General features: G+C 39.9%; 1 long non-coding RNA gene across 1 annotated transcript; it reads right to left on the bottom strand.

Annotated features, from left to right (window-relative positions):
- Positions 1 to 3,989: 3,989 nt before the first annotated feature.
- Positions 3,990 to 11,269, bottom strand: LOC115076346. Its single transcript, XR_003852734.1, has 3 exons — positions 10,918 to 11,269; positions 8,235 to 8,402; positions 3,990 to 6,872 (listed from the first exon to the last, which is right to left on the bottom strand). It is a non-coding gene; the product is annotated as an uncharacterized LOC115076346 (long non-coding RNA).
- Positions 11,270 to 11,888: the final 619 nt, after the last annotated feature.

The following is an 11,888-nucleotide window of genomic DNA, read 5'->3' on the forward strand; positions in this document are numbered from 1 at the left end:
CCTAAATTCCTTGTCTATTTGTTCTGCTGGAACCTGTGAGTACACCCCCATTGAAGCCTGACAATGTGGAGATAATTTTCAAAAGGATTTATGCACATAAATTGGGTTTTACATGTGTAAATGGGCTTTTGAAAATTGCTACTTTTACGCACATAACTCTTTTGAAAATTCACTCTACTGCTAGTACCCTTTTGCCCATTTATGGTGCCTTAGGCAATTCATATCAATTTTGATGCCACATCGCCACAGCCTTGGTGCCTTGGAGCTCTTTTCCCCTTCTGATGTTGTCTAACCACAAGTTGCTTTATAATTGATTAGAAAACCTGCATTTTGAAGCTCAAAATAGGCTGCATTCCTTCCCACATTGACTTTAACTGGAAATGAATAATATGAAATAAATAAAAGAAAAAGATTTTCGGTTTGAAATTAATGAAACAAATGAAGGTGACCTACAAAACGAACGAACAAACTGAAACAAATTTTCCCTCTGCACATCCCTAATGCCAGGACTTCCCAAATCTGTCCTAGAGACCTCACAGTCAGTTGAGTTTTCAGGATATCCACAATGAATTTGCATGAAATAAATGTGTACATATTGGAGACCCAATATAGCTACATTTATATCATGAATGTTTATTGTGGATATCCCGAGGACCCATCTAGCTGTAGGGTCACTAGGACAGGATTGAGCAGTCCTGTATTTGTTCATCTACCTGGAGATGAAAGCCGAATGAGAGATAACAAAGATGATTTGCATGGAACAGTGGTAGAGATCCAGCAAATTCCCAAGGAGAAGTTGCAAGGTCAACCAGCCTGGAGTACTTATAAGGGCTTTGGTAGACTCTTAGATATAATTGAAGGGAGGATATAAAACAGTCTGGCAATATTCTTCCGTTATTGGCAAAAAGAATAAGGAGCAACCTTTTGCAGACAGTCAAGCTTATATTGCTGACAACTAGGAGATCTCTTTTAGTGCAGAGGAGAATGGTAAGGGCAAGGAAGGGTGATGAGCCAAAGGCACCTGGGATAAGTTGGTAGGCCATATAGTTCTTATCTGCCAACATCCAGTAGGTTACTATTATTGTGCACTATTTCAAGTTTTAAATTTATTTTTTTTCAAAGGAACATAAAACCATTTGATAAATTAGGCTGCAAATGCATTATGCATGACTTTTGTATATGAAATCCAAAAATGACAAAGCATCTTCTATACTTTTCCGTCCTTGAAAGACATATGTACAGCCGTAAACCTAATGGCACCCACAGACATGCTACTAGCTATAACCAAAAACAAGTGTCTGTATAAATTAAACCTTAATTAGTTTTACAAGAAAAATGATTTTTTTTCTTGACTGGAAGTCTTTTGTGATTTTTTTTTTTCAGAAAAACAAAAAATATCCTGGCATTAGTAATTAGTTTCATCTAACTAGAATCAGAAAAGTCATTCATGTAACGAATGCATGACTGAGTGTATTAATCAGTGGCTGAGAATACTGAAGTCTAGAAAAATCTCAAGCTTTGATTCTGAAAAATCAGAGGGGTGCAAAAAAAAAAATGCATGGGAGTAGAATTCCCTGAGAACAGAGCTGCATATCTTCTAAGCTTTTGCACTTATTTTTAAGGCTTGTGGAAAAAGGAAATGCCACATGCTGTAGATCCCTAGACACTCAGATGAGGAAGTGAGCTTTGGGGACAGCTTTAAAAGAAAGAGAAACTCGTGTGGCATAGCTTTCAGAATGAGAATCAAACTCTTTCTGTTCATCATGTTCAGGCTCTTTCCGAGCATTCTAGACACCCTCTGTTGGTTCGGCTGTTCATATGTCCCCCACCCCCATCACTGCTGTTTGCAGAAAGCTTTCTGCTGAAAGCCGAAAAACTGTAGAAAAACAGGAGCATGCTGGCATATGTCCATGAAGACGGTCCTGGATAATCAATTAAAGATGTAATGCGCTGTACCAGCTAGCACCCAGGTCAGGTAGCAGAGCCGCCCCGAGTAACCAAATCTACACGTCATGGGAGACGGGCTGAGCCAGAAATGGTTTTCCCTCCCAGTATATTGGTGGACTTGCGGGTCCTAAAGAACTGGAGGAAGTACGAGCCCGCGGTTGCAACGGGAATAAAACCAGATCTCTCTCAGACATTGAACTGCCTTAAGCCACCCGATTTGACCCCGCACTGGGAGCTGGTCCATAAGGAACGTTATTTGTAATAGAAGCAGTAGGCTCTTTTTTTTTTTTTATCATGGTCCCCCAGGGGCCTATCCTGCTTTTTTTTTTTTCTACAAGGTCCGCTCGTTGTGTCTTTTGCTAATGAGCATGGCACAGTCCCACTGCTTTCCCCCAGCCCTGACGCAGGCAGAGGACCGTAAGGTGCCACTCTTTTGTCAAACTGATTCTTTGGTTCCTGTTCCATCCTCAGCCACACAAGGCTCTCTGCGAGACAGAATCATTTTTTTTTTCCCCCACCATGGCCAGAGAAAGGGAGAGCACTCCTGATGAGCAGGACCCTTCATGCTGATTAGCGGGAAGATAGCCAGGCATTGATATAAATGATAAATGTGCACTCCAAGCTTGTTGTAAGAGAACAGACTGACAGCACTGGCTCTCAAAAAGCAAATGGGAAAAATAGGGTTGAAGGCACAGTTAAACACAGCAACAAACCTGTCAGATGTCTGTGATGGATGTGTAGCGTTGGGTCCACTTACAATGTTCGCATGCCGAGTAATACAGTCATAACATTACAAAAAAAAATTTTTTTGTTTGTTTTTTTGTTTAAGACAATTGCTAAACAACCAGAACTGAATTTGTCAATAGGCACACACTAGGCCTGTGCCTAGGGCAGCAGAAATCCGGGGGCAGCAGCCATTGGATTTTATAACATGTGCGCATCCGTGTGTGCGTGCTGGGAACCGTGTGCCCATGGATGCAGGTGGGCGCACTGGTCTTAAGAATCTACCCCTTAGTGTTGCAGAGTGCAGTTCTGTGTGGTTTAGGAATTTATTCAATTTAATTAAAGTGGTCCAGGCAGCCTGCAAGCCCTCTGTAACCTCTGAGGAATCAAAGAGGCAGATAGTTGACAAAAGTTTGGAAGCTGCCTGTTCAGTATAACTAGAAAATTCATCTTCTACTGGTCTATGACATCATCACCGTGTTTGATACCTACGCTCTGGTACTTATAACGACTCATTAGTCGTTATAAGTACCTTACAGCATTAAGGGATATTCTGAGCTCTATGATCAAAAGGCTATAAGGACTTTGCACCAATGCGTTGTGTAAAAGATTCACAGAAGTAAGTGCGATATTAGACTTTTTGTATATTTTGTATAAATGGTTGCAGTGTAATATTTACACTATTCATATAATTTCATACTTGTACTCAGTTGGAAGTACTCGCCATAACATGGCATCCTAACAGCATTACGCATTAGACATTTTTTTGTTACTGATTCATTGATTATGCATTCCTATTTCAGATAGCCGGAGTGTGTTGTCGCCAAAGAGCCCCCCGGAGGAAGCCATTTGCAGATAGCGAAATGAGGGCCCTTCAGTTGGGTCTATTTGATGATTTATTTACACTGAGCTGGAATACTTAAAGTGCAGCCTATAAGTGAAGTTCTACCGGTTAAATATCAAGGTTATAAGGCAAGAACAGACTGTGGTTTTAGATACTCTAAAATAGCAAAAAGATTTATATAAAAATAGTTTCTCAAAATTGGTTATTTAGCATTACATTTTTTTGATTTGTTTAGTAACATTTTCCTTAAGCCAGTGGTGATTATAAGAGCTTGAAGCTGATGGGCACACTATGCAATGGTTTAACAAGCTGGCTTGCTACTTCAGTGGTAAGAATAAACTGGCTTTTTCCTACTTTAGTATTGCCTTCTGGTTAGTGTTTTGGTTTTTTTTTAATTTCCTTGATAATATTTATTTGTTTTCTTTTCATAAGCCATTTTTATTTATTTATTTTGAACTTTTCTTATACCGACATTCATGTGGCAAGAGACATATCATATCGGTTTACAGTAGAACATAATTATTGCAACAAGCATTACATAGAACCAGGGTTACATAGAACTGGGAAAACCAATGGTTAGAACTGGGAGAACAGTGGAATATAATTATTGCAACAAGCATTACATAGAACCGGGGTTACATAGAACTGGGAAAACAATGGATGAAAATAGGTGGAGGAATTGGTAGCTGTTAACCAGAGAGAGACTTAGAGAATGAAGAATCAATAGAGTAGGAAAATGTACATCAACACCAGAGTAATTTAAAATAAATATACGTAGAGATAAATTAAATAATGTACAATAAAAGCCTGTGAAGGAGGTCATGGTAAAGGTCATGGCAAAATTATTTTTGTCAAAATAATTTTCTTGAATTTGTTTTTTGCAATTTAGAGCATTTTTGTCTTTGGTATTTTACATACTATGCTACTCGCATTTACATTTGAGATTTTGCCACTATAGTTTTACATTGTGTGTGTGTGTGTAGATATACACACACACACACACACACACACACACACACTTCAACCTTTCTTTTATGGAAATGAGCATGTAACATGTTATGAGCTCAGTCATTATTGGGAGAAATTATCACCTAATCTTGCAAAGGAAAAAAACCTTTTAAGTGAAAGAAATCAGCATATCCTTAGGTTGAACAACAGAGTAGTAAGCTATATTTTCTTCAGTCAGAAAAAAAACAAAATCTGATTAAACTTAATCTGGAAAAATCAGCATAAAGAAAGTCCCTGTTTATCATCTGTGTTTTCTTTTCATCCATTTGAACTATTTAAGGCAACTTCACCAAGACCTACAGCTCCATAGCTATCACAACTGATAATTTTTGATTCATGATTGTTTTTTGTTTATTTTTTTTTTTTATGAACAGCTAGAATGGGCAAATAAGATTTATTGCCCATGTCTGTCTCAGAACACTAATAAAATTCAGATTATATGGCAATGCTATTTCAACCAGATCTGCAGGTGTACACACACACACACAAAAAAAATCATACGAGTCCCTATCTATTTTGCAGCCTGCTATTATCAGTGGCCCATGGATTATATGTCGTAAAGAAGCGCCTGCAAAGCCCATTAAATAAATGAGTTCTGGTGGAAGGTGGGTGATCGAGGTGACCTCTGCTCTGTTACTCGTAATTGTGGATGCAGAATGGCAGGTGGCTGCTCTCAGGAGGTAGGTAACATCCCCACAAAACTGGCAAAGTAAATAAAAGCACCAGACAGGGTTAACACGGAAGTTAGCACATCAAATAGTCATCAGATCATGACTTAAGCAGAGTCTACAGTTAAGGTCATAGACTGTATCAGGCTGTTTAGAGAAAGGACTCTGGAATTCTGAAATGAAGCTGGAAGGAACTGAATTGTTTTATTGCGCCTTTGTTTTTTTGGGTTTCTGTTTTGTTTTTTTTGTTTGTTTTTTGTTTTGAGAAGTGAAATACAATATGCAGCTGTGCCTGGGATTATGATTAATGCCCTGAGGCAGGTCCAATTCCCCAAAGTCACAGATAACGTCTGAAAATGGTACTAACATTAAATGGCATGCTAGGTGGACCAGACTACAATACATGGACATGCAGACTGATAAGGAAAAGGATATGCCTGATTTGTAATAGAGATGTTGACAGATAATTGAGAATTCTGTCTTCCAAATAACAGCTGGCATTTTTAGCAACATTTTTTATTTCCAAAATATGAAACGTCCTATTGATGTCATGTGATAAATCTGTGCTCACTGGTTAATCAGTGAGATCTCCTGTACGGTACCTACTCAGCTATGTGGTAATAACCAAACCTAAAGCATGATACATCTCTCTGTAAATTTCTCTAAAGGCCAGATACTGTCCCTGTCAGTTCTTCTAGCCTTCAAATAAAGGATTAAAAAGGATGTGTTTGCAATTAATCTAAATATCTGATCGTGTGGCTGTGTTGCTTGGTTTTGGATCAGTTTTATGATTCTCCTAAAGGAGCAGAAAAAAAATGTAATCCAAAACAGCAGACTTCCTTGGACTTATTCCCACACACCTCTTCCTGGTAACTCTTTCAACACAACATTTAAATTAACAAAATTTTGCAGAATGTGTCATTAGGAAGCTTCACAGACCCAGAGAACAGATTGCTCGATAGGCTTCAGATGTAGATAAATTAGCTCCATGCTAAAAATGCTTTATACAAAGTTAAGGGGGAAATTAGAGTTGTTGTTTCCAGCAGATGTGCTCCCGCCACCTGGGGTTTGATGCTTTGCAAGATGGACAAGGTCTGACAATTCCACTATACTGTTCATAAAGTTTACCAGTGTCCTTCGAAAAGAATTTATAAAGCTTCTCCAGTTTCTTGGCATCAAAATATTCACCAGTGGTGGCTGGTCTAAGTAGGTAAAGCTTACCTAGTAAAAATCTAACTTTGAAAAGCAAATATTGTTTTGAATACATAGATAACAATTTTGTATTTAACTGCTCACATGTGCCTTCTCTTCTTCTTCCTTGATTTTGCCTTCTTTTTCAGCATAGCTCAATCTCCCAGTCGCTTTTTGTGGGAGCATGCGGTAGGTGAGAACCTGGTCTATATTCAGATATAGATTGTCCACCCATAAATTGGGTGGCAGGTATCTCTACCCTGTTAGGCTCCTCAGAATGTGTAACAATATCAGGCTCCACACTAGTGGTTTGCAAAATTTTGAAGTCATCCAAACGGAAAGATGAAATCAATGAGCCAACCAGGACTGGTCACCCTGCCCACTAGCAATAAATGTAGGTTAACCTACTGTTCACCACCTTGAGTTGGTTCCTATACTCCTTTGGCTTTCATAAGAATCAACTCCATGTTCCAGATTTCCATGCAAACCTGCTGGAGAGAGTAACAAGTTAATTCATTTTTCAATGTATATGTTGCCTTCTTCTACAAAGAACCCAAGTCAGCTTACAACAAAATACACTATGTACACATGTTCCTATCCAATTTGAAATCTCATCAGCCTCAGCAGCAGAAATGCACATTCACAATTGCATTATTGCAGTATTGAATACATTTTCTGCCATTGAGAAATTACATTTTACTCTAGGAGCATTGCCTAAGTCAAGAGATTAATATCCAGGCCAACCTTCCTATGGAAACATAGCAGAGGAAGATGACTATCACTGATTTATAACTATAGTTCTACAAGTCTAAGTCAAAATGATGGGAAAAAAAAGCCATTTAAACATGTGTAAATTAATGAATTTGAAAGCTTTACAAAATTGGTATACCATGTTCATCAATCCACAGTTCTCTTCCTCAATGTCATCTTCACTGCATCCATTATTGTTTGCTCGTTCAGCCTGACTTCTACCTTCTCTGCAATTCCTTAGCCTTTCCATTTCATCCCTTCTATGATATCCCCTCTGCTCATTTCTTTCATTTTCTCTTGCTGTGCTTTCTGCATTCGTTTTTGTTTGCTACCCTTGAGGTTAACTTTTCAAACATACAGGCTGATACAGTCCCAAGTTTAGACGCACGCTTTTGATGCGCTAGCTTTACCCCTTATTCAGTAAGGGGTAATAGCGCGCATCCAACCCCCCCCCCCCCCCCGAAACTAATAGTGCCCGCAACATGCAAATGCATGTTGATGGCCCTATTAGTTATTCCTGCACGATACAGAAAGTAAAATGTGCAGCCAAGCTGCACATTTTACTTTCAGAAATTAATGCCTGCCCAAAGGCTGGCATTAATTTCAGCTGGCACCGGGGAAGTGCACAGAAAAGCAGTTTTTACTTAATATCATGGCGATATTAAGTCGGAGGTCCCAAAAGTAAAAACAAATAAATAAAACAAATAAATAAATAAAAATTGGCCCACGGCTCGCGGGTCGGAAGACGGACGCTCAATTATGCCGGCGTCCATTTTCTGAACCCTTGGCTGTCAGCGGGTTTGAGAACCGACACCGGAAAAATTGAGCGTTGGCTGTCAGCCGCCGCTCCTGTCAAGAAGGAGGCGCTAGGGACACGCTAGTGTCCCTAGCACCTCCTTTTACCGTGGGCCCTAATTTGCAAAGGCCACCCTCCTGAATCACGCGCCCAGGAGAGTGGCCTGCGCTCGCCGGCTCTCCCGCGCGTTTTTCTGTATCGGCCTGCATGTGTGCTCATTAATACCGATGTACGCATATACATCAGCTCTCTGGAAATTTCCATCTCTCAAAACAGCTGAAAATATGCATATTGTTTCACTTCTTACCTAGTAGCCTGCAACCCAGAGCAGTAAATGACAGGGGAGCAGCCGTTGCAACCTGTCGCAGAGTTACTGTTTTCTCCATCCATTCACGGTCCATTCGCTGCGTGGTCCATTCGCGGTATTGGTAGAAAGCAGCGGTGTGCACGGAACACATTTTCATTTATTTCTTTTCTAACAAAATGAAACAATAAACGCATTTAGAAAAATAAAACCCTGAATGAAAAAAAACAAACAAACACTAAGAGGTGAATTTTAAAATCCTGAGGTGCGCGTTAATTAAGGGATGTGCGAAAAAGTTGGGCCCACCCCGCGCCAGGCAGATTTTAAAAGCTGCCAAAATGTGCGCGCATCTTCCTGCAGTGCACACGTCTCAACAGTTTTCAAAAAAAGGGGCGGGGAGCGGACATGGTCTGGGGGGGGGGGTGCATGGACATTTGGGGGGGGGGTGAACCTAAAATGTGCGCGAAAATACTGATGCCACGTGATGCGCGCCAAGGCCCCCTGCCACATAATTTTACTTCTGCTATGGATGCTGTGTAAAGTTAAAAGATAAAGAAAACTAAGCAGATCTCCAGTGCTTTAAGGGTCAGGGCTAAGATTGAAGGCTATCAAACCGGGGGGGGGGGGTTGGAGGATCTCACTCTTAACTGGCGAACTGGGAACAAACTGGTTAAACTGGGAATGGCGTCAGCACGCACCTCTTTTAAAATTCCCCGATGTATGTGGTAGAAACGGGATTTGTGCTTCCTCACTTTAAAGTTGGCGCCCATGTGCGTGAGGCCAGGCTATTTTAGAACATGCATGCATATGTTATAAAATGATTGTGTATTTGGGCACAGACCAACGTATGCATGCAAATGTGTGCACACACACCAGTTTGAAAGTTACCGTCCCCGAAGGTTAATTTTATAACAACTTGCATAACTTATGCCTTGCCAAAATGCATAAGCTATGCCAATTTTCAAAGTGATCTTGTCTGCATAAGTTCTTTTTGAAAATTATCCAAAATAAAGAATCCAAACAAACCCATACAAAGTTACACCTATAGTTTGCAACATATTACTCATGCAAGTTCATTTTCACACAAAGGGGTTAATTTTCAGAGTCATGAATATAAAAATTAACACCTACGTGCATAAGTATTGTTATTATCTTATGATGTGTAATTATGTTACTTTGTATGTTTGTATGTTGTGCATATTGTGAATGTTTTTCTTTTTGTAAACAGCCCTGATCTAAAAATATAGGAAGGATGGTCTATAAATTTCTGTAAATAAACAAATAAGCAGCTTGTACTCATGTGCATGCTATTTTTTAAACAAACATACTTGTGTATTTGTGCTTTCACGTGCACATCGACACATGTAAAAAGAGGGGCATTTCTGAGCGGGACCAAGAGTTATGCATGTAAATTGCTATTTTATGAGAGACTTACATGAGTGCATGAGCTAACTTATTCATGCAATTTTAAGCCTGCTAATTATTTATTTATTTGTTGTGTTTTGTATCTCTCATTCGGTTTCGCCATCAGAACGGTTTACAGAAATTGGTAGGTGTGTTAGTTAAAGCAAATTACAGCATAAAATCATCAAATCATATTACTAATTCGTTTAAAGTTGTGGTTACTTGGTATAACATGTGCTAGTACAAGTAAGGTGGGGTTACATGGTGAGGTGGATGGGTAGGAAAGTAAGTGGAATGAGTTGACCGAGTTAGATAGTGAAACAAGCTTTCATGTTGTGCATGTAGTTAATATGCAGTTAAATATGCTATTTTAGGCTAGGTATAAATGTCTTAGAATTCCGAGAGGTCTTAGGAATGTCATTGTTCATGGAGTGGACTGTGGTTTCTTGTTGCTGGTGTGCACTGGTTTGTGGCAGTGCGATTGATAATGTGCGTTTGCGTAGGCTTTGGTGAACAACCAGGTTTTCAGTTCTTTTTTGAAGGTTTTCATGTTGGGTTGCGTTCTTAGTTCGGTTGGGAGTGAGTTCCATATTGATCTCAGACATATTGATCTCAGACAGTTCCATATTGGTTGAGACTGAAGAACGAGGAGGTTCTCTGGAGGGCTGGGTGAACTGGTAGAGGAATTGGAAAACTGGTGATTTCACTTACTTGCCTAAGTTTTAAAATACACCAATTTACATGCATGAATCAGGGCTTTATGCGAGCAAATCCTTTTTTCACATGTAAAATATTCACATGTATGTTTCTAAAATAGGTAGAAAAAGTAAGCATTTTCAATGCACTGAAATGTGTCCTAATATGTTATAATCTGTGCATGCCTGATACGCACAAGTCATAAAACACTGTCGTGGATCTCCTCCCGGCCATTTACACATGCAAATAGGGCCACGCAGAGTTGTTTGAAAGTTATCCTCGTTGTCCGTAAATCCAGCTTCCCTCCAACTTCATGCCCTCCGGAACGTCAATTTTTTGTGAACTTAAATTTATGTGCAAAATTGGGTTATGTGCATACTTTTATCTGTATAATCCCTGCACAATTTTATAGGAAGTCGTTGATGTACATAAACCTGTGTTTTATGTGTACAAAGGGGTTTGAAAATTACACATGCGAACACCCACAAACCCTACCCCAAAGCAAACAAAAAAAAAACGAAGGAAAGGCAGGGCTGTCCTCTGCTGTAAAATCCCAGTACCACCAATTAAAGATTGATGCTCTTACTTTAGAGGTATTGCTTGAATTTGTTTTGCGGTGGAAGAATATCTGAAGCAATTATTGGGAAATTGGATCTCGTGTTAATTGGATTTACATATGCACAGTTTGATTGACTTCACTGAGGAATATGATCTGTTTGATTGCTGTGCCAGGGCTTGTTGGTTCACTCAAGCCCTGGGTGTTTTTCAAATCAACGCGATAACTCCACGTGTGCTTTCTTTATAACGCCTTGTGCCTTCAGGACTTTAGCTGGAGTTCTGCGAGGGATGCAAAATCTGGCTGTGATTCCTCTGAGATGCATTCTGTTTGGGGACTGTGTCCAGTTTTTCGTCCGGGGCAAAACTGCTGAAGCAGCTATTTTCTGAAAGACAGAGATACCTATGTAAAGTGAAGTGCCAATTCCAAGCCTTTATTTATTTATATATTTATTTTAAAGATTTTATATACCGACAGCCGTTTGCACATCGTATCGGTTTACAGAAAACTTCGAAGACATATCAAGTAGGTATGGCGTTTACAAGTAACTGGAATACAACAAGAGAGCAACAAGGAACCAAAATAAAAACTTAGAAACCATGTCAAGTAGGTATGAGAAGCCATGCAAATTCAGAGATGCTGTGTGGTAGGTACTGCTCTGCGGAGAATAACTTTGCTCTGTTAATATGCCTGGTTACAGACGTAAAACCTTTGAATGTTACTTGCCTTGCAGAGTGGGAGACAAGAGAGTGGATGCTGAGGGCGGCACCCGCACCTACGCTACAGGATCTCAGGACTGGGGTACATATATATGGCTTATTATTTTGGGGTTGCTGAGGGATGAGGGAGAGAGTTACAGTATGGGAAGATAAGGATGGGAGTGGGGTGGATGGGATTTCTGGGAGGTGGGGGTAAAAAGGGTGGGGGACAGGGGGAGAGAGGAAAAGGGAGAAAGAGGGGGACACAAAGAGATAGGAATTGGGAGAAGGTAACAGTTCCTG

This window comes from Rhinatrema bivittatum, chromosome 14 (assembly GCF_901001135.1).
Source record: "Rhinatrema bivittatum chromosome 14, aRhiBiv1.1, whole genome shotgun sequence".
NCBI classification, from domain to species: domain Eukaryota; kingdom Metazoa; phylum Chordata; class Amphibia; order Gymnophiona; family Rhinatrematidae; genus Rhinatrema; species Rhinatrema bivittatum.